This window comes from Oncorhynchus mykiss, chromosome 19 (genome assembly GCF_057628025.1).
Source record: "Oncorhynchus mykiss isolate SJ-2025 chromosome 19, ASM5762802v1, whole genome shotgun sequence".
Taxonomy (NCBI): domain Eukaryota; kingdom Metazoa; phylum Chordata; class Actinopteri; order Salmoniformes; family Salmonidae; genus Oncorhynchus; species Oncorhynchus mykiss.
In genome coordinates this window covers 8602501-8623207 of record NC_143040.1, presented here as the reverse complement: position 1 = coordinate 8623207, position 20707 = coordinate 8602501, and the positions used below count along the sequence as shown (strand labels likewise).

Genomic DNA, 20707 nt, shown 5'->3' with positions numbered 1-20707 from the left:
GTGTCACTGCAAAATCAAGGTAGGTCCTACCGAGATTTGAACTCGGATCGCAGGATTCAGAGTCCTGAGTGCTAACCATTACACCATAGAACCCTATACAGAGTAATTACTGTAGACTTCCGATTTTCCTGTCATTTGTACACCGGATAAACAGCAAATTATGAGATTATTGTTTGGCCATGTGAATAATTCAGCACAAAAAATAGGAAGGTTCTACCGAGATTTGAACTCGGATCACTGGATTCAAAGTCCAGAGTGCTAACCATTACACCATAGAACCATATTCTAAATCCACATGGAAATTGAAAAAAAAAATCTGTTTTTAATTAGCAACAGTGGACTGTCGTTCCTTCACGTGTTGCAAATACTTTCAACTGACAACAATATTTGGACAGCTATATTCGAGTTCCACGAGGCAAATTAATTGACATGGTAGGATCGTCCAAGATTTAAACTTGGATCGGAGGATTCAGAGTCCCGAGTGATAACCTTTACAGCATAGAACCCTGTACTCAATACTCTGTGACCGGTTCAGATTTTACTGTCCTTGGTTCACCGGAAAAACAGATCAAATATTGTCTGGCCAGAAACGGTATCAACTACCAGGCACTCATAGTATGCATTTACCGTAGGCTAGCCATATCGACTCCCACCCACTTGTTTCTTTCACGCACAACTATTTTAAAGTTGACAAGGGAGGAGTGTGTCACTGCAAAATCAAGGTAGGTCCTACCGAGATTTGAACTCGGATCGCAGGATTCAGAGTCCTGAGTGCTAACCATTACACCATAGAACCCTATACAGAGTAATTACTGTAGACTTCCGATTTTCCTGTCATTTGTACACCGGATAAACAGCAGATTATGAGATTATTGTTTGGCCATGTGAATAATTCAGCACAAAAAATAGGAAGGTTCTACCGAGATTTGAACTCGGGTCACTGGATTCAAAGTCCAGAGTGCTAACCATTACACCATAGAACCATATTCTAAATCCACATGGAAATTGAAAAGAAAAAATCTGTGTTTAATTAGCAACAGTGGACTGTCGTTCCTTCACGTGTTGCAAATACTTTCAACTGACAACAATATTTGGACAGCTATATTCGAGTTCCACGAGGCAAATTAATTGACATGGTAGGATCGTCCAAGATTTAAACTCGGATTGTAGGATTCAGAGTCCTGAGTGATATCCTTTACAGCATAGAACCCTGTACTCAATACTCTGTGACGGGTTCAGATTTTACTGTCCTTGGTTCACCGGAAAAACAGATCAAACATTGTCTGGCCAGAAACGGTATCAACTACCAGGCACTCATAGTATGCATTTACCGTAGGCTAGCCATATCGACTCCCACCCACTTGTTTCTTTCACGCACAACTATTTTAAAGTTGACAAGGGAGGAGTGTGTCACTGCAAAATCAAGGTAGGTCCTACCGAGATTTGAACTCGGATCGCAGGATTCAGAGTCCTGAGTGCTAACCATTACACCATAGAACCCTATACAGAGTAATTATTGTAGACTTCCGATTTTATGTCATTTGTACACCGGATAAACAGCAGATTATGAGATTATTGGTTGGCCATGTGAATAATTCAGCACAAAAAATAGGAAGGTTCTACCGAGATTTGAACTCGGATCACTGGATTCAAAGTCCAGAGTGCTAACCATTACACCATAGAACCATATTCTAAATCCACATGGAAATTGAAAAAAAAAATAATTCTGCGTTTAATTAGCAACAGCGGACTGTCGTTCCTTCACGTGTTGCAAATACTTTCAACTGACAACAATATTTGGACAGCTATATTCTAGTTCCACGAGGCAAATTAATTGACATGGTAGGATCGTCCAAGATTTAAACTCGGATTTTCGGATTCAGAGTCCTGAGTGATAACCTTTACAGCATAGAACCCTGTACTCAATACTCTGTGACGGGTTCAGATTTTACTGTCCTTGGTTCACCGGAAAAACAGATCAAATATTGTCTGGCCAGAAAAGGTATCAACTACCAGGCACTCATAGTATGCATTTACCGTAGGCTAGCCATTCGTGCGTAACAAGAGTGCTTATTGACTCCCACCCACTTGTTTCTTTCACGCACAACTATTTTAAAGTTGACAAGGGAGGAGTGTGTCACTGCAAAATCACGGTAGGTCCTACCGAGATTTGAACTCGGATCGCAGGATTCAGAGTCCTGAGTGCTAACCATTACACCATAGAACCCTATACAGAGTAATTACTGTAGACTTCCGATTTTCCTGTCATTTGTACACCGGATAAACAGCAGATTATGAGATTATTGTTTGGCCATGTGAATAATTCAGCACAAAAAATAGGAAGGTTCTACCGAGATTTGAACTCGGGTCACTGGATTCAAAGTCCAGAGTGCTAACCATTACACCATAGAACCATATTCTAAATCCACATGGAAATTGAAAAAAAAAATCTGTGTTTAATTAGCAACAGTGGACTGTCGTTCCTTCACGTGTTGCAAATACTTTCAACTGACAACAATATTTGGACAGCTATATTCGAGTTCCACGAGGCAAATTAATTGACATGGTAGGATCGTCCAAGATTTAAACTTGGATTGTAGGATTCAGAGTCCTGAGTGATATCCTTTACAGCATAGAACCCTGTACTCAATACTCTGTGACGGGTTCAGATTTTACTGTCCTTGGTTCACCGGAAAAACAGATCAAACATTGTCTGGCCAGAAACGGTATCAACTACCAGGCACTCATAGTATGCATTTACCGTAGGCTAGCCATATTGACTCCCACCCACTTGTTTCTTTCACGCACAACTATTTTAAAGTTGACAAGGGAGGAGTGTGTCACTGCAAAATCAAGGTAGGTCCTACCGAGATTTGAACTCGGATCGCAGGATTCAGAGTCCTGAGTGCTAACCATTACACCATAGAACCCTATACAGAGTAATTATTGTAGACTTCCGATTTTCCTGTCATTTGTACACCGGATAAACAGCAGATTATGAGATTATTGTTTGGCCATGTGAATAATTCAGCACAAAAAATAGGAAGGTTCTACCGAGATTTGAACTCGGGTCACTGGATTCAAAGTCCAGAGTGCTAACCATTACACCATAGAACCATATTCTAAATCCACATGGAAATTGAAAAAAAAAAATCTGTGTTTAATTAGCAACAGTGGACTGTCGTTCCTTCACGTGTTGCAAATACTTTCAACTGACAACAATATTTGGACAGCTATATTCGAGTTCCACGAGGCAAATTAATTGACATGGTAGGATCGTCCAAGATTTAAACTTGGATTGTAGGATTCAGAGTCCTGAGTGATATCCTTTACAGCATAGAACCCTGTACTCAATACTCTGTGACGGGTTCAGATTTTACTGTCCTTGGTTCACCGGAAAAACAGATCAAATATTGTCTGGCCAGAAACGGTATCAACTACCAAGCACTCATAGTATGCATTTACCGTAGGCTAGCCATTCGTGCGTAACAAGAGTGCTTATCGACTCCCACCCACTTGTTTCTTTCACGCACAACTATTTTAAAGTTGACAAGGGAGGAGTGTGTCACTGCAAAATCAAGGTAGGTCCTACCGAGATTTGAACTCGGATCGCAGGATTCAGAGTCCTGAGTGCTAACCATTACACCATAGAACCCTATACAGAGTAATTATTCTAGACTTCCGATTTTATGTCATTTGTACACCGGATAAACAGCAGATTATGAGATTATTGGTTGGCCATGTGAATAATTCAGCACAAAAAATAGGAAGGTTCTACCGAGATTTGAACTCGGATCACTGGATTCAAAGTCCAGAGTGCTAACCATTACACCATAGAACCATATTCTAAATCCACATTGAAATTGAAAAAAAAATAATTCTGCGTTTAATTAGCAACAGCGGACTGTCGTTCCTTCACGTGTTGCAAATACTTTCAACTGACAACAATATTTGGACAGCTATATTCGAGTTCCACGAGGCAAATTAATTGACATGGTAGGATCGTCCAAGATTTAAACTTGGATTGTAGGATTCAGAGTCCTGAGTGATAACCTTTATAGCATAGAACCCTGTACTCAATACTCTGTGACGGGTTCAGATTTTACTGTCCTTGGTTCACCGGAAAAACAGATCAAATATTGTCTGGCCAGAAACGGTATCAACTACCAGGCACTCATAGTATGCATTTACCGTAGGCTAGCCATTCGTGCGTAACAAGAGTGCTTATCGACTCCCACCCACTTGTTTCTTTCACGCACAACTATTTTAAAGTTGACAAAAGTGTGTCACTGCAAAATCAAGGTAGGTCCTACCGAGATTTGAACTCGGATCGCAGGATTCAGAGTCCTGAGTGCTAACCATTACACCATAGAACCCTATACAGAGTAATTATTGTAGACTTCCGATTTTCCTGTCATTTGTACACCGGATAAACAGCAGATTATGAGATTATTGTTTGGCCATGTGAATAATTCAGCACAAAAAATAGGAAGGTTCTACCGAGATTTGAACTCGGGTCACTGGATTCAAAGTCCAGAGTGCTAACCATTACACCATAGAACCATATTCTAAATCCACATGGAAATTGAAAAAAAAAAATCTGTGTTTAATTAGCAACAGTGGACTGTCGTTCCTTCACGTGTTGCAAATACTTTCAACTGACAACAATATTTGGACAGCTATATTCGAGTTCCACGAGGCAAATTAATTGACATGGTAGGATCGTCCAAGATTTAAACTTGGATTGTAGGATTCAGAGTCCTGAGTGATATCCTTTACAGCATAGAACCCTGTACTCAATACTCTGTGACGGGTTCAGATTTTACTGTCCTTGGTTCACCGGAAAAACAGATCAAATATTGTCTGGCCAGAAACGGTATCAACTACCAAGCACTCATAGTATGCATTTACCGTAGGCTAGCCATTCGTGCGTAACAAGAGTGCTTATCGACTCCCACCCACTTGTTTCTTTCACGCACAACTATTTTAAAGTTGACAAGGGAGGAGTGTGTCACTGCAAAATCAAGGTAGGTCCTACCGAGATTTGAACTCGGATCGCAGGATTCAGAGTCCTGAGTGCTAACCATTACACCATAGAACCCTAGACAGAGTAATTATTCTAGACTTCCGATTTTATGTCATTTGTACACCGGATAAACAGCAGATTATGAGATTATTGGTTGGCCATGTGAATAATTCAGCACAAAAAATAGGAAGGTTCTACCGAGATTTGAACTCGGATCACTGGATTCAAAGTCCAGAGTGCTAACCATTACACCATAGAACCATATTCTAAATCCACATGGAAATTGAAAAAAAAATAATTCTGCGTTTAATTAGCAACAGCGGACTGTCGTTCCTTCACGTGTTGCAAATACTTTCAACTGACAACAATATTTGGACAGCTATATTCGAGTTCCACGAGGCAAATTAATTGACATGGTAGGATCGTCCAAGATTTAAACTTGGATTGTAGGATTCAGAGTCCTGAGTGATAACCTTTACAGCATAGAACCCTGTACTCAATACTCTGTGACGGGTTCAGATTTTACTGTCCTTGGTTCACCGGAAAAACAGATCAAATATTGTCTGGCCAGAAACGGTATCAACTACCAGGCACTCATAGTATGCATTTACCGTAGGCTAGCCATTCGTGCGTAACAAGAGTGCTTATCGACTCCCACCCACTTGTTTCTTTCACGCACAACTATTTTAAAGTTGACAAGGGAGGAGTGTGTCACTGCAAAATCAAGGTAGGTCCTACCGAGATTTGAACTCAGATCGCAGGATTCAGAGTCCTGAGTGCTAACCATTACACCATAGAACCCTATACAGAGTAATTATTCTAGACTTCCGATTTTATGTCATTTGTACACCGGATAAACAGCAGATTATGAGATTATTGGTTGGCCATGTGAATAATTCAGCACAAAAAATAGGAAGGTTCTACCGAGATTTGAACTCGGATCACTGGTTTCAAAGTCCAGAGTGCTAACCATTACACCATAGAACCATATTCTAAATCCACATGGAAATTTTAAAAAAAAAATCTGTTTTTAATTAGCAACAGTGGACTGTCGTTCCTTCACGTGTTGCAAATACTTTCAACTGACAACAATATTTGGACAGCTATATTCGAGTTCCACGAGGCAAATTAATTGACATGGTAGGATCGTCCAAGATTTAAACTTGGATCGGAGGATTCAGAGTCCCTAGTGATAACCTTTACAGCATAGAACCCTGTACTCAATACTCTGTGACGGGTTCAGATTTTACTGTCCTTGGTTCACCGGAAAAACAGATCAAATATTGTCTGGCCAGAAACGGTATCAACTACCAGGCACTCATAGTATGCATTTACCGTAGGCTAGCCATATCGACTCCCACCCACTTGTTTCTTTCACGCACAACTATTTTAAAGTTGACAAGGGAGGAGTGTGTCACTGCAAAATCAAGGTAGGTCCTACCGAGATTTGAACTCGGATCGCAGGATTCAGAGTCCTGAGTGCTAACCATTACACCATAGAACCCTATACAGAGTAATTATTGTAGACTTCCGATTTTATGTCATTTGTACACCGGATAAACAGCAGATTATGAGATTATTGTTTGGCCATGTGAATAATTCAGCACAAAAAATAGGAAGGTTCTACCGAGATTTGAACTCGGATCACTGGATTCAAAGTCCAGAGTGCTAACCATTACACCATAGAACCATATTCTAAATCCACATGGAAATTGAAAAAAAAAAATCTGTTTTTAATTAGCAACAGTGGACTGTCGTTCCTTCACGTGTTGCAAATACTTTCAACTGACAACAATATTTGGACAGCTATATTCGAGTTCCACGAGGCAAATTAATTGACATGGTAGGATCGTCCAAGATTTAAACTTGGATCGGAGGATTCAGAGTCCTGAGTGATACCCTTTACAGCATAGAACCCTGTACTCAATACTCTGTGACGGGTTCAGATTTTACTGTCCTTGGTTCACCGGAAAAACAGATCAAATATTGTCTGGCCAGAAACGGTATCAACTACCAGGCACTCATAGTATGCATTTACCGTAGGCTAGCCATTCGTGCGTAACAAGAGTGCTTATCGACTCCCACCCACTTGTTTCTTTCACGCACAACTATTTTAAAGTTGACAAGGGAGGAGTGTGTCACTGCAAAATCAAGGTAGGTCCTACCAAGATTTGAACTCGGATCGCAGGATTCAGAGTCCTGAGTGCTAACCATTACACCATAGAACCCTATACAGAGTAATTACTGTAGACTTCCGATTTTCCTGTCATTTGTACACCGGATAAACAGCAGTTTATGAGATTATTGTTTGGCCATGTGAATAATTCAGCACAAAAAATAGGAAGGTTCTACCGAGATTTGAACTCGGATCACTGGATTCAAAGTCCAGAGTGCTAACCATTACACCATAGAACCATATTCTAAATCCACATGGAAATTGAAAAAAAAAATCTGTTTTTAATTAGCAACAGTGGACTGTCGTTCCTTCACGTGTTGCAAATACTTTCAACTGACAACAATATTTGGACAGCTATATTCGAGTTCCACGAGGCAAATTAATTGACATGGTAGGATCGTCCAAGATTTAAACTTGGATTGTAGGATTCAGAGTCCTGAGTGATAACCTTTACAGCATAGAACCCTGTACTCAATACTCTGTGACGGGTTCAGATTTTACTGTCCTTGGTTCACCGGAAAAACAGATCAAATATTGTCTGGCCAGAAACGGTATCAACTACCAGGCACTCATAGTATGCATTTACCGTAGGCTAGCCATATCGACTCCCACCCACTTGTTTCTTTCACGCACAACTATTTTAAAGTTGACAAGGGAGGAGTGTGTCACTGCAAAATCAAGGTAGGTCCTACCGAGATTTGAACTCGGATCGCAGGATTCAGAGTCCTGAGTGCTAACCATTACACCATAGAACCCTATACAGAGTAATTATTCTAGACTTCCGATTTTATGTCATTTGTACACCGGATAAACAGCAGATTATGAGATTATTGGTTGGCCATGTGAATAATTCAGCACAAAAAATAGGAAGGTTCTACCGAGATTTGAACTCGGATCACTGGTTTCAAAGTCCAGAGTGCTAACCATTACACCATAGAACCATATTCTAAATCCACATGGAAATTGAAAAAAAAAAATCTGTGTTTAATTAGCAACAGTGGACTGTCGTTCCTTCACGTGTTGCAAATACTTTCAACTGACAACAATATTTGGACAGCTATATTCGAGTTCCACGAGGCAAATTAATTGACATGGTAGGATCGTCCAAGATTTAAACTTGGATCGGAGGATTCAGAGTCCCTAGTGATAACCTTTACAGCATAGAACCCTGTACTCAATACTCTGTGACGGGTTCAGATTTTACTGTCCTTGGTTCACCGGAAAAACAGATCAAATATTGTCTGGCCAGAAACGGTATCAACTACCAGGCACTCATAGTATGCATTTACCGTAGGCTAGCCATATCGACTCCCACCCACTTGTTTCTTTCACGCACAACTATTTTAAAGTTGACAAGGGAGGAGTGTGTCACTGCAAAATCAAGGTAGGTCCTACCGAGATTTGAACTCGGATCGCAGGATTCAGAGTCCTGAGTGCTAACCATTACACCATAGAACCCTATACAGAGTAATTATTGTAGACTTCCGATTTTATGTCATTTGTACACCGGATAAACAGCAGATTATGAGATTATTGTTTGGCCATGTGAATAATTCAGCACAAAAAATAGGAAGGTTCTACCGAGATTTGAACTCGGATCACTGGATTCAAAGTCCAGAGTGCTAACCATTACACCATAGAACCATATTCTAAATCCACATGGAAATTGAAAAAAAAAAATCTGTTTTTAATTAGCAACAGTGGACTGTCGTTCCTTCACGTGTTGCAAATACTTTCAACTGACAACAATATTTGGACAGCTATATTCGAGTTCCACGAGGCAAATTAATTGACATGGTAGGATCGTCCAAGATTTAAACTTGGATCGGAGGATTCAGAGTCCTGAGTGATACCCTTTACAGCATAGAACCCTGTACTCAATACTCTGTGACGGGTTCAGATTTTACTGTCCTTGGTTCACCGGAAAAACAGATCAAATATTGTCTGGCCAGAAACGGTATCAACTACCAGGCACTCATAGTATGCATTTACCGTAGGCTAGCCATTCGTGCGTAACAAGAGTGCTTATCGACTCCCACCCACTTGTTTCTTTCACGCACAACTATTTTAAAGTTGACAAGGGAGGAGTGTGTCACTGCAAAATCAAGGTAGGTCCTACCAAGATTTGAACTCGGATCGCAGGATTCAGAGTCCTGAGTGCTAACCATTACACCATAGAACCCTATACAGAGTAATTACTGTAGACTTCCGATTTTCCTGTCATTTGTACACCGGATAAACAGCAGTTTATGAGATTATTGTTTGGCCATGTGAATAATTCAGCACAAAAAATAGGAAGGTTCTACCGAGATTTGAACTCGGATCACTGGATTCAAAGTCCAGAGTGCTAACCATTACACCATAGAACCATATTCTAAATCCACATGGAAATTGAAAAAAAAAATCTGTTTTTAATTAGCAACAGTGGACTGTCGTTCCTTCACGTGTTGCAAATACTTTCAACTGACAACAATATTTGGACAGCTATATTCGAGTTCCACGAGGCAAATTAATTGACATGGTAGGATCGTCCAAGATTTAAACTTGGATTGTAGGATTCAGAGTCCTGAGTGATAACCTTTACAGCATAGAACCCTGTACTCAATACTCTGTGACGGGTTCAGATTTTACTGTCCTTGGTTCACCGGAAAAACAGATCAAATATTGTCTGGCCAGAAACGGTATCAACTACCAGGCACTCATAGTATGCATTTACCGTAGGCTAGCCATATCGACTCCCACCCACTTGTTTCTTTCACGCACAACTATTTTAAAGTTGACAAGGGAGGAGTGTGTCACTGCAAAATCAAGGTAGGTCCTACCGAGATTTGAACTCGGATCGCAGGATTCAGAGTCCTGAGTGCTAACCATTACACCATAGAACCCTATACAGAGTAATTATTGTAGACTTCCGATTTTATGTCATTTGTACACCGGATAAACAGCAGATTATGAGATTATTGTTTGGCCATGTGAATAATTCAGCACAAAAAATAGGAAGGTTCTACCGAGATTTGAACTCGGATCACTGGATTCAAAGTCCAGAGTGCTAACCATTACACCATAGAACCATATTCTAAATCCACATGGAAATTGAAAAAAAAAAATCTGTTTTTAATTAGCAACAGTGGACTGTCGTTCCTTCACGTGTTGCAAATACTTTCAACTGACAACAATATTTGGACAGCTATATTCGAGTTCCACGAGGCAAATTAATTGACATGGTAGGATCGTCCAAGATTTAAACTTGGATCGGAGGATTCAGAGTCCTGAGTGATACCCTTTACAGCATAGAACCCTGTACTCAATACTCTGTGACGGGTTCAGATTTTACTGTCCTTGGTTCACCGGAAAAACAGATCAAATATTGTCTGGCCAGAAACGGTATCAACTACCAGGCACTCATAGTATGCATTTACCGTAGGCTAGCCATTCGTGCGTAACAAGAGTGCTTATCGACTCCCACCCACTTGTTTCTTTCACGCACAACTATTTTAAAGTTGACAAGGGAGGAGTGTGTCACTGCAAAATCAAGGTAGGTCCTACCAAGATTTGAACTCGGATCGCAGGATTCAGAGTCCTGAGTGCTAACCATTACACCATAGAACCCTATACAGAGTAATTACTGTAGACTTCCGATTTTCCTGTCATTTGTACACCGGATAAACAGCAGATTATGAGATTATTGTTTGGCCATGTGAATAATTCAGCACAAAAAATAGGAAGGTTCTACCGAGATTTGAACTCGGATCACTGGATTCAAAGTCCAGAGTGCTAACCATTACACCATAGAACCATATTCTAAATCCACATGGAAATTGAAAAAAAAAATCTGTTTTTAATTAGCAACAGTGGACTGTCGTTCCTTCACGTGTTGCAAATACTTTCAACTGACAACAATATTTGGACAGCTATATTCGAGTTCCACGAGGCAAATTAATTGACATGGTAGGATCGTCCAAGATTTAAACTTGGATTGTAGGATTCAGAGTCCTGAGTGATAACCTTTACAGCATAGAACCCTGTACTCAATACTCTGTGACGGGTTCAGATTTTACTGTCCTTGGTTCACCGGAAAAACAGATCAAATATTGTCTGGCCAGAAACGGTATCAACTACCAGGCACTCATAGTATGCATTTACCGTAGGCTAGCCATATCGACTCCCACCCACTTGTTTCTTTCACGCACAACTATTTTAAAGTTGACAAGGGAGGAGTGTGTCACTGCAAAATCAAGGTAGGTCCTACCGAGATTTGAACTCGGATCGCAGGATTCAGAGTCCTGAGTGCTAACCATTACACCATAGAACCCTATACAGAGTAATTACTGTAGACTTCCGATTTTCCTGTCATTTGTACACCGGATAAACAGCAGATTATGAGATTATTGTTTGGCCATGTGAATAATTCAGCACAAAAAATAGGAAGGTTCTACCGAGATTTGAACTCGGATCACTGGATTCAAAGTCCAGAGTGCTAACCATTACACCATAGAACCATATTCTAAATCCACATGGAAATTGAAAAAAAAAATCTGTGTTTAATTAGCAACAGTGGACTGTCGTTCCTTCACGTGTTGCAAATACTTTCAACTGACAACAATATTTGGACAGCTATATTCGAGTTCCACGAGGCAAATTAATTGACATGGTAGGATCGTCCAAGATTTAAACTCGGATTGTAGGATTCAGAGTCCTGAGTGATATCCTTTACAGCATAGAACCCTGTACTCAATACTCTGTGACGGGTTCAGATTTTACTGTCCTTGGTTCACCGGAAAAACAGATCAAATATTGTCTGGCCAGAAACGGTATCAACTACCAGGCACTCATAGTATGCATTTACCGTAGGCTAGCCATTCGTGCGTAACAAGAGTGCTTATCGACTCCCACCCACTTGTTTCTTTCACGCACAACTATTTTAAAGTTGACAAGGGAGGAGTGTGTCACTGCAAAATCAAGGTAGGTCCTACCGAGATTTGAACTCAGATCGCAGGATTCAGAGTCCTGAGTGCTAACCATTACACCATAGAACCCTATACAGAGTAATTACTGTAGACTTCCGATTTTCCTGTCATTTGTACACCGGATAAACAGCAGATTATGAGATTATTGTTCGGCCATGTGAATAATTCAGCACAAAAAATAGGAAGGTTCTACCGAGATTTGAACTCGGATCACTGGATTCAAAGTCCAGAGTGCTAACCATTACACCATAGAACCATATTCTTAATCCACATGGAAATTGAAAAAAAAAATCTGTGTTTAATTAGCAACAGTGGACTGTCGTTCCTTCACGTGTTGCAAATACTTTCAACTGACAACAATATTTGGACAGCTATATTCGAGTTCCACGAGGCAAATTAATTGACATGGTAGGATCGTCCAAGATTTAAACTCGGATTGTAGGATTCAGAGTCCTGAGTGATATCCTTTACAGCATAGAACCCTGTACTCAATACTCTGTGACGGGTTCAGATTTTACTGTCCTTGGTTCACCGGAAAAACAGATCAAATATTGTCTGGCCAGAAACGGTATCAACTACCAGGCACTCATAGTATGCATTTACCGTAGGCTAGCCATTCGTGCGTAACAAGAGTGCTTATCGACTCCCACCCACTTGTTTCTTTCACGCACAACTATTTTAAAGTTGACAAGGGAGGAGTGTGTCACTGCAAAATCAAGGTAGGTCCTACCGAGATTTGAACTCAGATCGCAGGATTCAGAGTCCTGAGTGCTAACCATTACACCATAGAACCCTATACAGAGTAATTACTGTAGACTTCCGATTTTCCTGTCATTTGTACACCGGATAAACAGCAGATTATGAGATTATTGTTTGGCCATGTGAATAATTCAGCACAAAAAATAGGAAGGTTCTACCGAGATTTGAACTCGGATCACTGGATTCAAAGTCCAGAGTGCTAACCATTACACCATAGAACCATATTCTAAATCCACATGGAAATTGAAAAAAAAAAATCTGTGTTTAATTAGCAACAGTGGACTGTCGTTCCTTCACGTGTTGCAAATACTTTCAACTGACAACAATATTTGGACAGCTATATTCGAGTTCCACGAGGCAAATTAATTGACATGGTAGGATCGTCCAAGATTTAAACTCGGATTGTAGGATTCAGAGTCCTGAGTGATAACCTTTACAGCATAGAACCCTGTACTCAATACTCTGTGACGGGTTCAGATTTTACTGTCCTTGGTTCACCGGAAAAACAGATCAAATATTGTCTGGCCAGAAACGGTATCAACTACCAGGCACTCATAGTATGCATTTACCGTAGGCTAGCCATTCGTGCGTAACAAGAGTGCTTATCGACTCCCACCCACTTGTTTCTTTCACGCACAACTATTTTAAAGTTGACAAGGGAGGAGTGTGTCACTGCAAAATCAAGGTAGGCCCTACCGAGATTTGAACTCAGATCGCAGGATTCAGAGTCCTGAGTGCTAACCATTACACCATAGAACCCTATACAGAGTAATTACTGTAGACTTCCGATTTTCCTGTCATTTGTACACCGGATAAACAGCAGATTATGAGATTATTGTTCGGCCATGTGAATAATTCAGCACAAAAAATAGGAAGGTTCTACCGAGATTTGAACTCGGATCACTGGATTCAAAGTCCAGAGTGCTAACCATTACACCATAGAACCATATTCTAAATCCACATGGAAATTGAAAAAAAAAAATCTGTTTTTAATTAGCAACAGTGGACTGTCGTTCCTTCACGTGTTGCAAATACTTTCAACTGACAACAATATTTGGACAGCTATATTCTAGTTCCACGAGGCAAATTAATTGACATGGTAGGATCGTCCAAGATTTAAACTCGGATTGTAGGATTCAGAGTCCTGAGTGATATCCTTTACAGCATAGAACCCTGTACTCAATACTCTGTGACGGGTTCAGATTTTACTGTCCTTGGTTCACCGGAAAAACAGATCAAATATTGTCTGGCCAGAAACGGTATCAACTACCAGGCACTCATAGTATGCATTTACCGTAGGCTAGCCATTCGTGCGTAACAAGAGTGCTTATCGACTCCCACCCACTTGTTTCTTTCACGCACAACTATTTTAAAGTTGACAAGGGAGGAGTGTGTCACTGCAAAATCAAGGTAGGTCCTACCGAGATTTGAACTCGGATCGCAGGATTCAGAGTCCTGAGTGCTAACCATTACACCATAGAACCCTATACAGAGTAATTACTGTAGACTTCCGATTTTCCTGTCATTTGTACACCGGATAAACAGCAGATTATGAGATTATTGTTTGGCCATGTGAATAATTCAGCACAAAAAATAGGAAGGTTCTACCGAGATTTGAACTCGGATCACTGGATTCAAAGTCCAGAGTGCTAACCATTACACCATAGAACCATATTCTAAATCCACATGGAAATTGAAAAAAAAAAATCTGTGTTTAATTAGCAACAGTGGACTGTCGTTCCTTCACGTGTTGCAAATACTTTCAACTGACAACAATATTTGGACAGCTATATTCGAGTTCCACGAGGCAAATTAATTGACATGGTAGGATCGTCCAAGATTTAAACTCGGATTGTAGGATTCAGAGTCCTGAGTGATATCCTTTACAGCATAGAACCCTGTACTCAATACTCTGTGACGGGTTCAGATTTTACTGTCCTTGGTTCACCGGAAAAACAGATCAAATATTGTCTGGCCAGAAACGGTATCAACTACCAGGCACTCATAGTATGCATTTACCGTAGGCTAGCCATTCGTGCGTAACAAGAGTGCTTATCGACTCCCACCCACTTGTTTCTTTCACGCACAACTATTTTAAAGTTGACAAGGGAGGAGTTTGTCACTGCAAAATCGAGGTAGGTCCTACCGAGATTTGAACTCAGATCGCAGGATTCAGAGTCCTGAGTGCTAACCATTACACCATAGAACCCTATACAGAGTAATTACTGTAGACTTCCGATTTTCCTGTCATTTGTACACCGGATAAACAGCAGATTATGAGATTATTGTTTGGCCATGTGAATAATTCAGCACAAAAAATAGGAAGGTTCTACCGAGATTTGAACTCGGATCACAGGATTCAGAGTCCTGAGTGCTAACCATTACACCATAGAACCATATTCTAAATCCACATGGAAATTGAAAAAAAAAAAAATCTGTGTTTAATTAGCAACAGTGGACTGTCGTTCCTTCACGTGTTGCAAATACTTTCAACTGACAACAATATTTGGACAGCTATATTCTAGTTCCACGAGGCAAATTAATTGACATGGTAGGATCGTCCAAGATTTAAACTCGGATTGTAGGATTCAGAGTCCTGAGTGATATCCTTTACAGCATAGAACCCTGTACTCAATACTCTGTGACGGGAGGTAGGACATGGTAGGATCGTCTGGGCTACCCTACCATGTACCGGTATCAACTGGGCTTGTCCAATAAGAATTGACTACTACATACTTGCTAAACCAGGCCAGAGCAGAGCTCTTAACTATTTTACAAGTATCATGAAGCACCTAAAAAACAGGTAAAGTTTCATTCTTGAACAGCAGTGAACATTAGACAGTGCCGTAGTTGGGGAATCAAATCAAATCAAACTTTATTTGTCACATGCGCCAAACACAACAGGTGTAGACCTTACAGTGAAATGCTTACTTACGAGCCCCTAACCAACAATGCAGTTTAAAAAAAATACAGATAAGAATAAGAGATAAAAGTAACAAAAATTAAAGGGCAGCTGTGAAATAACAATCTCTCTCATGGTGTTGGGGGTGATGGTGTTTAGTTGGAGTGTCTGACAGTGTCAGGGTTGATGGTGTTTAGTTGGGTGTCTGACAGTGTTGGGGTGATGGTGTTTAGTTGGGGTGTCTGACATGTTGTTGGGGGTGATGGTGTTTGGATGGGGTGTCTGACAGTGTTGGGGTGATGGTGTTTAGGTGGAGTGTCTGACAGTGTCAGGGTTGATGGTGCTTGTTTTGGGTGTCTGACAGTGTTGGAGTGATGGTGTTTAGTTGGGGTGTCTGACAGTGTTGTTGGAAGTGATGGTGTTTAGTTGGGGTGTCTGACAGTGTTGGGGAGATGGTGTTTAGTTGGGTTGTCTGACAGTGTTGGGGTGATAGTGTTTAGTTGGGGTGTCTGACATGTTGTTGGGGTGATGGTGTTTAGTTGGGGTGTCTGACATGTTGTTGTGGTGATGGTGCTATTTGGGGTGATGGTGTTTAGTTGGGGAGTCTGACAGTGTTGGGGTGATAGTGTTTAGTTGGGGTGTCTGACATGTTGTTGGGGTGATGGTGTTTAGTTGTGGTGTCTGACAGTGTTGTTGGGGAGATGGTGTTTAGTTGGGGTGTCTGACACTGTTGGTTGATGGTGTTTGGTTGGGGTGTCTGACAGTTTTGGGGTGATGGCGTTTAGTTGGGGTGTCTGATAGTGTTGTTGGGGAGATGGTGTTTAGTTGGGGTGTCTGACACTGTTGGGTGATGGTGTTTGGTTGGGGTGTCTGACAGTTTTGGGGTGATGGCGTTTAGTTGGGGTGTCTGATAGTGTTGTTGGGAAGATGGTGTTTAGTTGGGGTGTCTGACAGTGTTGTTGGGGTGATGGCGTTTAGTTGGGGTGTCTGACAGTGTTGTTGGGGAGATGGTGTTTAGTTGGGGTGTCTGACAGTGTTGTTGGGGAGATGGTGTTTAGTTGGGGTGTCTGACACTGTTGGTTGATGGTGTTTGGTTGGGGTGTCTGACAGTGTTGGGGTGATGGTGTTTGGTTGGGGTGTCTGATAGTGTTGTTGGGGTGATGGTGTTTAGTTGGGGTGTCTGACAGTTTTGGGGTGATGGTGTTTGGTTGGGGTGTCTGATAGTGTTGTTGGGGTGATGGTGTTTAGTTGAGGTGTCTGACAGTTTTGGTGTGATGGTGTTTAGTTTGGATGTCTGACGGTTTTGGGGTGTCTGACAGTGTTGAGGTGATGGTGTTTAGTTGGGGTGTCTGACACTGTTGGTTGATGGTGTTTAGTTGGGGTGTCTGACAGTGTTGGGGTGATGGTGTTTGGTTGGGGTGTCTGACAGTTTTGGGGTGATGGTGTTTGGTTGGGGTGTCTGACAGTGTTGGGGTGATGGTTAGTTGTGGTGTCTGACAGTGTTGGGGTGATGGTGTTTAGTTGGGGTGTCTGACAGTTTTGGGGTGATGGTGTTTAGTTGGGGTGTCTGACAGTGTTGGGTGATGGTGTTTGGTTGGGGTGTCTGACAGTTTTGGGCTGATGGTGTTGAGTTGGAGTGTCTGACATGTTGTTGGGGTGATGGTGTTTAGTTGGGTGTCTGACAGTGTTGGGGGTGATGGTGTTATTTGGGGTGTCTGACAGTTTTGGGGTGATGGTTAGTGGTGGTGTCTGAAAGTGTTGGGGGTTATGGTGTTTAGTTGGGGTGTCTGACAGTGTTGGGGTGATGGTGTTATTAGGGGTGTCTGACAGTGTTGGGGGTGATGGTTAGTTGTGGTGTCTGACAGTGTTGGGGGTGATGGTGTTTAGTTGGGGTGTCTGACAGTGTTGGGGTGATGGTGTTTAGTTGGGGTGTCTGACAGTGTTGGGGTGATGGTGTTTAGTTGGGGTGTCTGACAGTGGATGTAGTTTAGTCTTAGCTGAGACATTATATAGAGTCAGTGATCTGTGGATGTAGTTTAGTCTTAGCTGAGACATTATATAAAGTCAGTGATCTGTGGATGTAGTTTAGTCTTAGCTGAGGCATTATATAGAGTCAGTGATCTGTGGATGTAGTTTAGTCTTAGCTGAGACATTATATAAAGTCAGTGATCTGTGGATGTAGTTTAGTCTTCGCTGAGACATTATATAGAGTCAGTGATCTGTGGATGTAGTTTAGTCTTAGATGAGACATTGTATAGAGTCAGTGATCTGTGGATGTAGTTTAGTCTTAGCTGAGACATTATATAGAGTCAGTGATCTGTGGATGTAGTTTAGTCTTAGCTGAGACATTATATAGAGTCAGTGATCTGTGGATGTAGTTTAGTCTTAGCTGAGACATTATATAAAGTCAGTGATCTGTGGATGTAGTTTAGTCTTAGCTGAGGCATTATATAGAGTCAGTGATCTGTGGATGTAGTTTAGTCTTAGCTGAGACATTATATAGAGTCAGTAATCTGTGGATGTAGTTTAGTCTTAGCTGAGACATTATATAGAGTCAGTGATCTGTGGATGTAGTTTAGTCTTAGCTGAGACATTATATAGAGTCAGTGATCTGTGGATGTAGTTTAGTCTTCGCTGAGACATTATATAGAGTCAGTGATCTGTGGATGTAGTTTAGTCTTAGATGAGACATTGTATAGAGTCAGTGATCTGTGGATGTAGTTTAGTCTTAGCTGAGACATTATATAGAGTCAGTGATCTGTGGATGTAGTTTAGTCTTAGCTGAGACATTATATAGAGTCAGTGATCTGTGGATGTAGTTTAGTCTTAGCTGAGACATTATATAGAGTCAGTGATCTGTGGATGTAGTTTAGTCTTAGCTGAGACATTATATAGAGTCAGTGATATGTGGATGTAGTTTAGTCTTAGCTGAGACATTATATAGAGTCAGTGATCTGTGGATGTAGTTTAGTCTTAGCTGAGACATTATATAGAGTCAGTGATCTGTGGATGTAGTTTAGTCTTAGCTGAGACATTATATAGAGTCAGTGATCTGTGGATGTAGTTTAGTCTTAGCCCCCCCCGTAGTGCCACAAAGCATATATGCATGTCATAAGCTATGGCAAAATGTTTTTAAAATGCTACATTTTCTCTAAGCCTCATGGCAAAATGTGTTGAGTTGCAGGAAATTAGCTGCTGTGGTGAGACTTCAGGAGTTAATCCAGATATAGTGTGTCATGTATGTGCGCTAGTGGGTTGTAATGGACTTTAGAAGTGGGGGTGTCTCTTCTCTAACAGTTGAGCAAAGCTCAAACTAACATTGAAAAACAACCTCGCATGTGAAGAAAACAATGTAAATAGCAAAGAAACACGAGGACAACATCACATTTGAGTAGACTTTCCGGTAAATTCCACCAACTTCTATGCCTGTGAACATGAATCTTTCAGCACCTCACTCACAGTGGTCACTGCGCCCCAGGTGCTGTCGCTGCGTGAGTCATTGAAATAGAATGAATAGAAAGGGAGTCGCCATTCATGTCAACGATGGCATTATAAGTGGATTTATAAATGCACTAGATTACTTTTTGGGGTGGTTTGAAGCCACCGTGCCGCCATCTTGGTAATCCCATCACTGTTGTAAAACTATCACGGAAGCTATAGAAATGCATTTTTTTATGTCTACATTTACTTTTATCACTTTATTCTATTACAGACACCTTAACCCGGCACAGCCGGAAGAGGACTGGCCACCCCTCAGAAACCTGGTTCCTCTCTAGGTTTCTTCCTAGGTTTTTAGCCTTTCTAGGGAGTTTTTCAAAGCCGCCGTGCTTCTACATCTGCATTGCTTGCTGTTTGGGGTTTTAGGCTGGGTTTCTGTACAGCACTTTGTGACATCAGTTGATGCAAAACACATTTTTATTGATTGATTGAGGTATACTTTAAAACTATATTATGTGAGCTAAACATTAAAATACAAAATAAAACAAATACATTAAAACATTTTCCTTAAAATATAATTGTTAGAGATGACTAAAGATACTGTCCCCACTACAACAACAAAAAATACTTAGATACATGTCAATTTGTCCTTGAAACATTTGATTGAAATACTGTAGAATTCCATTCATTCCTATGGAGGACTGCTCCTTCTGGGGAGTTCCAATATGGCCGACCGGTGGCTTCAAAGCCTCTCATTGGCTAATACATAGCATCAGCAATCCAGGGTTTATATACATCATTTGAGTGTAGTCATTGGAGTTTTGACACCATCCTATGACCTCTCCAGGTACAGACTGTCAGTATTAGGTAAGACCCAGGCATGCTGTTTTATCATTTATTAAGGACTTCATGCTCTCCTTACTTCTTACTATTTATCTACCAATGACTTCATGCTCTCCTTACTTCTTACTATTTATCTACCAATGACTTCATGCTCTCCTTACTTCTTACTATTTATCTACCAATGACTTCATGCTCTCCTTACTTCTTACTATTTATCTACTCATCACCATATGCTTTCCTTACTGCTTTGAATGCCCTGCCCACTTCCCTTTACTCCTCCTCCACTGCGACCAATCAAGCCAGAAGTAGAAAAGAGCAGACGCTCTGAGCTATCCAACCAGGAACAAGACTATACTGCCACTACTACTGCAACTCAGTAGACAGAACTCCTGACAGTCAGTGTTCTGTCTGGGAGTGTTCAGAGTCAGTGTTCTGTCTGGGAGTGTTCAGAGTCAGTGTTCTGTCTGGGAGTGTTCAGAGTCAGTGTTCTGTCTGGGAGTGTTCAGAGTCAGTGTTCTGTCTGGGAGTGTTCAGAGTCAGTGTTCTGTCTGGGAGTGTTCAGAGTCAGTGTTCTTTCTGGGAGTGTTCCCAGTCAG

The 20707-nt window shown here is 41.1% G+C and overlaps 1 protein-coding gene and 44 non-coding genes across 45 annotated transcripts in view; 1 reads left to right on the top strand and 44 right to left on the bottom strand.

Moving 5' to 3' along the window:
- Positions 1–21: 21 nt before the first annotated feature.
- Positions 22–93, bottom strand: trnaq-cug (transfer RNA glutamine (anticodon CUG)). Its single transcript has one exon. It is a non-coding gene; the product is annotated as a tRNA-Gln (tRNA).
- A 115-nt stretch (positions 94–208) lies between these two features.
- Positions 209–280, bottom strand: trnaq-uug (transfer RNA glutamine (anticodon UUG)). The gene has a single exon. It is a non-coding gene; the product is annotated as a tRNA-Gln (tRNA).
- A 444-nt stretch (positions 281–724) lies between these two features.
- trnaq-cug (transfer RNA glutamine (anticodon CUG)) lies at positions 725–796 on the bottom strand. The gene has a single exon. It is a non-coding gene; the product is annotated as a tRNA-Gln (tRNA).
- Positions 797–911: 115 nt separating this feature from the next.
- On the bottom strand, positions 912–983 carry trnaq-uug (transfer RNA glutamine (anticodon UUG)). Its single transcript has one exon. It is a non-coding gene; the product is annotated as a tRNA-Gln (tRNA).
- A 445-nt stretch (positions 984–1428) lies between these two features.
- On the bottom strand, positions 1429–1500 carry trnaq-cug (transfer RNA glutamine (anticodon CUG)). The gene has a single exon. It is a non-coding gene; the product is annotated as a tRNA-Gln (tRNA).
- Positions 1501–1614: 114 nt separating this feature from the next.
- Positions 1615–1686, bottom strand: trnaq-uug (transfer RNA glutamine (anticodon UUG)). The gene has a single exon. It is a non-coding gene; the product is annotated as a tRNA-Gln (tRNA).
- A 469-nt stretch (positions 1687–2155) lies between these two features.
- Positions 2156–2227, bottom strand: trnaq-cug (transfer RNA glutamine (anticodon CUG)). Its single transcript has one exon. It is a non-coding gene; the product is annotated as a tRNA-Gln (tRNA).
- A 115-nt stretch (positions 2228–2342) lies between these two features.
- On the bottom strand, positions 2343–2414 carry trnaq-uug (transfer RNA glutamine (anticodon UUG)). Its single transcript has one exon. It is a non-coding gene; the product is annotated as a tRNA-Gln (tRNA).
- Positions 2415–2858: 444 nt separating this feature from the next.
- trnaq-cug (transfer RNA glutamine (anticodon CUG)) lies at positions 2859–2930 on the bottom strand. The gene has a single exon. It is a non-coding gene; the product is annotated as a tRNA-Gln (tRNA).
- Positions 2931–3045: 115 nt separating this feature from the next.
- Positions 3046–3117, bottom strand: trnaq-uug (transfer RNA glutamine (anticodon UUG)). The gene has a single exon. It is a non-coding gene; the product is annotated as a tRNA-Gln (tRNA).
- Positions 3118–3583: 466 nt separating this feature from the next.
- On the bottom strand, positions 3584–3655 carry trnaq-cug (transfer RNA glutamine (anticodon CUG)). Its single transcript has one exon. It is a non-coding gene; the product is annotated as a tRNA-Gln (tRNA).
- Positions 3656–3769: 114 nt separating this feature from the next.
- Positions 3770–3841, bottom strand: trnaq-uug (transfer RNA glutamine (anticodon UUG)). Its single transcript has one exon. It is a non-coding gene; the product is annotated as a tRNA-Gln (tRNA).
- A 463-nt stretch (positions 3842–4304) lies between these two features.
- On the bottom strand, positions 4305–4376 carry trnaq-cug (transfer RNA glutamine (anticodon CUG)). Its single transcript has one exon. It is a non-coding gene; the product is annotated as a tRNA-Gln (tRNA).
- Positions 4377–4491: 115 nt separating this feature from the next.
- trnaq-uug (transfer RNA glutamine (anticodon UUG)) lies at positions 4492–4563 on the bottom strand. The gene has a single exon. It is a non-coding gene; the product is annotated as a tRNA-Gln (tRNA).
- Positions 4564–5029: 466 nt separating this feature from the next.
- On the bottom strand, positions 5030–5101 carry trnaq-cug (transfer RNA glutamine (anticodon CUG)). The gene has a single exon. It is a non-coding gene; the product is annotated as a tRNA-Gln (tRNA).
- A 114-nt stretch (positions 5102–5215) lies between these two features.
- trnaq-uug (transfer RNA glutamine (anticodon UUG)) lies at positions 5216–5287 on the bottom strand. The gene has a single exon. It is a non-coding gene; the product is annotated as a tRNA-Gln (tRNA).
- Positions 5288–5755: 468 nt separating this feature from the next.
- trnaq-cug (transfer RNA glutamine (anticodon CUG)) lies at positions 5756–5827 on the bottom strand. The gene has a single exon. It is a non-coding gene; the product is annotated as a tRNA-Gln (tRNA).
- Positions 5828–5941: 114 nt separating this feature from the next.
- trnaq-uug (transfer RNA glutamine (anticodon UUG)) lies at positions 5942–6013 on the bottom strand. The gene has a single exon. It is a non-coding gene; the product is annotated as a tRNA-Gln (tRNA).
- Positions 6014–6458: 445 nt separating this feature from the next.
- trnaq-cug (transfer RNA glutamine (anticodon CUG)) lies at positions 6459–6530 on the bottom strand. Its single transcript has one exon. It is a non-coding gene; the product is annotated as a tRNA-Gln (tRNA).
- Positions 6531–6644: 114 nt separating this feature from the next.
- trnaq-uug (transfer RNA glutamine (anticodon UUG)) lies at positions 6645–6716 on the bottom strand. Its single transcript has one exon. It is a non-coding gene; the product is annotated as a tRNA-Gln (tRNA).
- A 466-nt stretch (positions 6717–7182) lies between these two features.
- trnaq-cug (transfer RNA glutamine (anticodon CUG)) lies at positions 7183–7254 on the bottom strand. Its single transcript has one exon. It is a non-coding gene; the product is annotated as a tRNA-Gln (tRNA).
- Positions 7255–7369: 115 nt separating this feature from the next.
- Positions 7370–7441, bottom strand: trnaq-uug (transfer RNA glutamine (anticodon UUG)). The gene has a single exon. It is a non-coding gene; the product is annotated as a tRNA-Gln (tRNA).
- A 444-nt stretch (positions 7442–7885) lies between these two features.
- On the bottom strand, positions 7886–7957 carry trnaq-cug (transfer RNA glutamine (anticodon CUG)). Its single transcript has one exon. It is a non-coding gene; the product is annotated as a tRNA-Gln (tRNA).
- Positions 7958–8071: 114 nt separating this feature from the next.
- trnaq-uug (transfer RNA glutamine (anticodon UUG)) lies at positions 8072–8143 on the bottom strand. Its single transcript has one exon. It is a non-coding gene; the product is annotated as a tRNA-Gln (tRNA).
- A 445-nt stretch (positions 8144–8588) lies between these two features.
- On the bottom strand, positions 8589–8660 carry trnaq-cug (transfer RNA glutamine (anticodon CUG)). The gene has a single exon. It is a non-coding gene; the product is annotated as a tRNA-Gln (tRNA).
- Positions 8661–8774: 114 nt separating this feature from the next.
- Positions 8775–8846, bottom strand: trnaq-uug (transfer RNA glutamine (anticodon UUG)). The gene has a single exon. It is a non-coding gene; the product is annotated as a tRNA-Gln (tRNA).
- Positions 8847–9312: 466 nt separating this feature from the next.
- Positions 9313–9384, bottom strand: trnaq-cug (transfer RNA glutamine (anticodon CUG)). The gene has a single exon. It is a non-coding gene; the product is annotated as a tRNA-Gln (tRNA).
- A 115-nt stretch (positions 9385–9499) lies between these two features.
- Positions 9500–9571, bottom strand: trnaq-uug (transfer RNA glutamine (anticodon UUG)). Its single transcript has one exon. It is a non-coding gene; the product is annotated as a tRNA-Gln (tRNA).
- A 444-nt stretch (positions 9572–10015) lies between these two features.
- On the bottom strand, positions 10016–10087 carry trnaq-cug (transfer RNA glutamine (anticodon CUG)). The gene has a single exon. It is a non-coding gene; the product is annotated as a tRNA-Gln (tRNA).
- A 114-nt stretch (positions 10088–10201) lies between these two features.
- Positions 10202–10273, bottom strand: trnaq-uug (transfer RNA glutamine (anticodon UUG)). The gene has a single exon. It is a non-coding gene; the product is annotated as a tRNA-Gln (tRNA).
- Positions 10274–10739: 466 nt separating this feature from the next.
- On the bottom strand, positions 10740–10811 carry trnaq-cug (transfer RNA glutamine (anticodon CUG)). The gene has a single exon. It is a non-coding gene; the product is annotated as a tRNA-Gln (tRNA).
- Positions 10812–10926: 115 nt separating this feature from the next.
- Positions 10927–10998, bottom strand: trnaq-uug (transfer RNA glutamine (anticodon UUG)). The gene has a single exon. It is a non-coding gene; the product is annotated as a tRNA-Gln (tRNA).
- A 444-nt stretch (positions 10999–11442) lies between these two features.
- On the bottom strand, positions 11443–11514 carry trnaq-cug (transfer RNA glutamine (anticodon CUG)). The gene has a single exon. It is a non-coding gene; the product is annotated as a tRNA-Gln (tRNA).
- A 115-nt stretch (positions 11515–11629) lies between these two features.
- On the bottom strand, positions 11630–11701 carry trnaq-uug (transfer RNA glutamine (anticodon UUG)). The gene has a single exon. It is a non-coding gene; the product is annotated as a tRNA-Gln (tRNA).
- Positions 11702–12166: 465 nt separating this feature from the next.
- Positions 12167–12238, bottom strand: trnaq-cug (transfer RNA glutamine (anticodon CUG)). Its single transcript has one exon. It is a non-coding gene; the product is annotated as a tRNA-Gln (tRNA).
- Positions 12239–12353: 115 nt separating this feature from the next.
- On the bottom strand, positions 12354–12425 carry trnaq-uug (transfer RNA glutamine (anticodon UUG)). Its single transcript has one exon. It is a non-coding gene; the product is annotated as a tRNA-Gln (tRNA).
- A 465-nt stretch (positions 12426–12890) lies between these two features.
- On the bottom strand, positions 12891–12962 carry trnaq-cug (transfer RNA glutamine (anticodon CUG)). The gene has a single exon. It is a non-coding gene; the product is annotated as a tRNA-Gln (tRNA).
- A 115-nt stretch (positions 12963–13077) lies between these two features.
- trnaq-uug (transfer RNA glutamine (anticodon UUG)) lies at positions 13078–13149 on the bottom strand. Its single transcript has one exon. It is a non-coding gene; the product is annotated as a tRNA-Gln (tRNA).
- A 466-nt stretch (positions 13150–13615) lies between these two features.
- trnaq-cug (transfer RNA glutamine (anticodon CUG)) lies at positions 13616–13687 on the bottom strand. The gene has a single exon. It is a non-coding gene; the product is annotated as a tRNA-Gln (tRNA).
- A 115-nt stretch (positions 13688–13802) lies between these two features.
- trnaq-uug (transfer RNA glutamine (anticodon UUG)) lies at positions 13803–13874 on the bottom strand. The gene has a single exon. It is a non-coding gene; the product is annotated as a tRNA-Gln (tRNA).
- A 466-nt stretch (positions 13875–14340) lies between these two features.
- trnaq-cug (transfer RNA glutamine (anticodon CUG)) lies at positions 14341–14412 on the bottom strand. Its single transcript has one exon. It is a non-coding gene; the product is annotated as a tRNA-Gln (tRNA).
- A 115-nt stretch (positions 14413–14527) lies between these two features.
- On the bottom strand, positions 14528–14599 carry trnaq-uug (transfer RNA glutamine (anticodon UUG)). Its single transcript has one exon. It is a non-coding gene; the product is annotated as a tRNA-Gln (tRNA).
- A 466-nt stretch (positions 14600–15065) lies between these two features.
- Positions 15066–15137, bottom strand: trnaq-cug (transfer RNA glutamine (anticodon CUG)). Its single transcript has one exon. It is a non-coding gene; the product is annotated as a tRNA-Gln (tRNA).
- Positions 15138–15252: 115 nt separating this feature from the next.
- On the bottom strand, positions 15253–15324 carry trnaq-uug (transfer RNA glutamine (anticodon UUG)). The gene has a single exon. It is a non-coding gene; the product is annotated as a tRNA-Gln (tRNA).
- A 5108-nt stretch (positions 15325–20432) lies between these two features.
- Positions 20433–20707, top strand: part of LOC118941531 (high-affinity choline transporter 1-like) — a 17567-nt gene continuing 17292 nt past the window's right edge. The window contains exon 1 of the mRNA XM_090209527.1: positions 20433–20707. This exon is cut by the window's right edge and continues 245 nt beyond it. The gene's annotated coding sequence lies outside the window, so the exon portion shown is untranslated.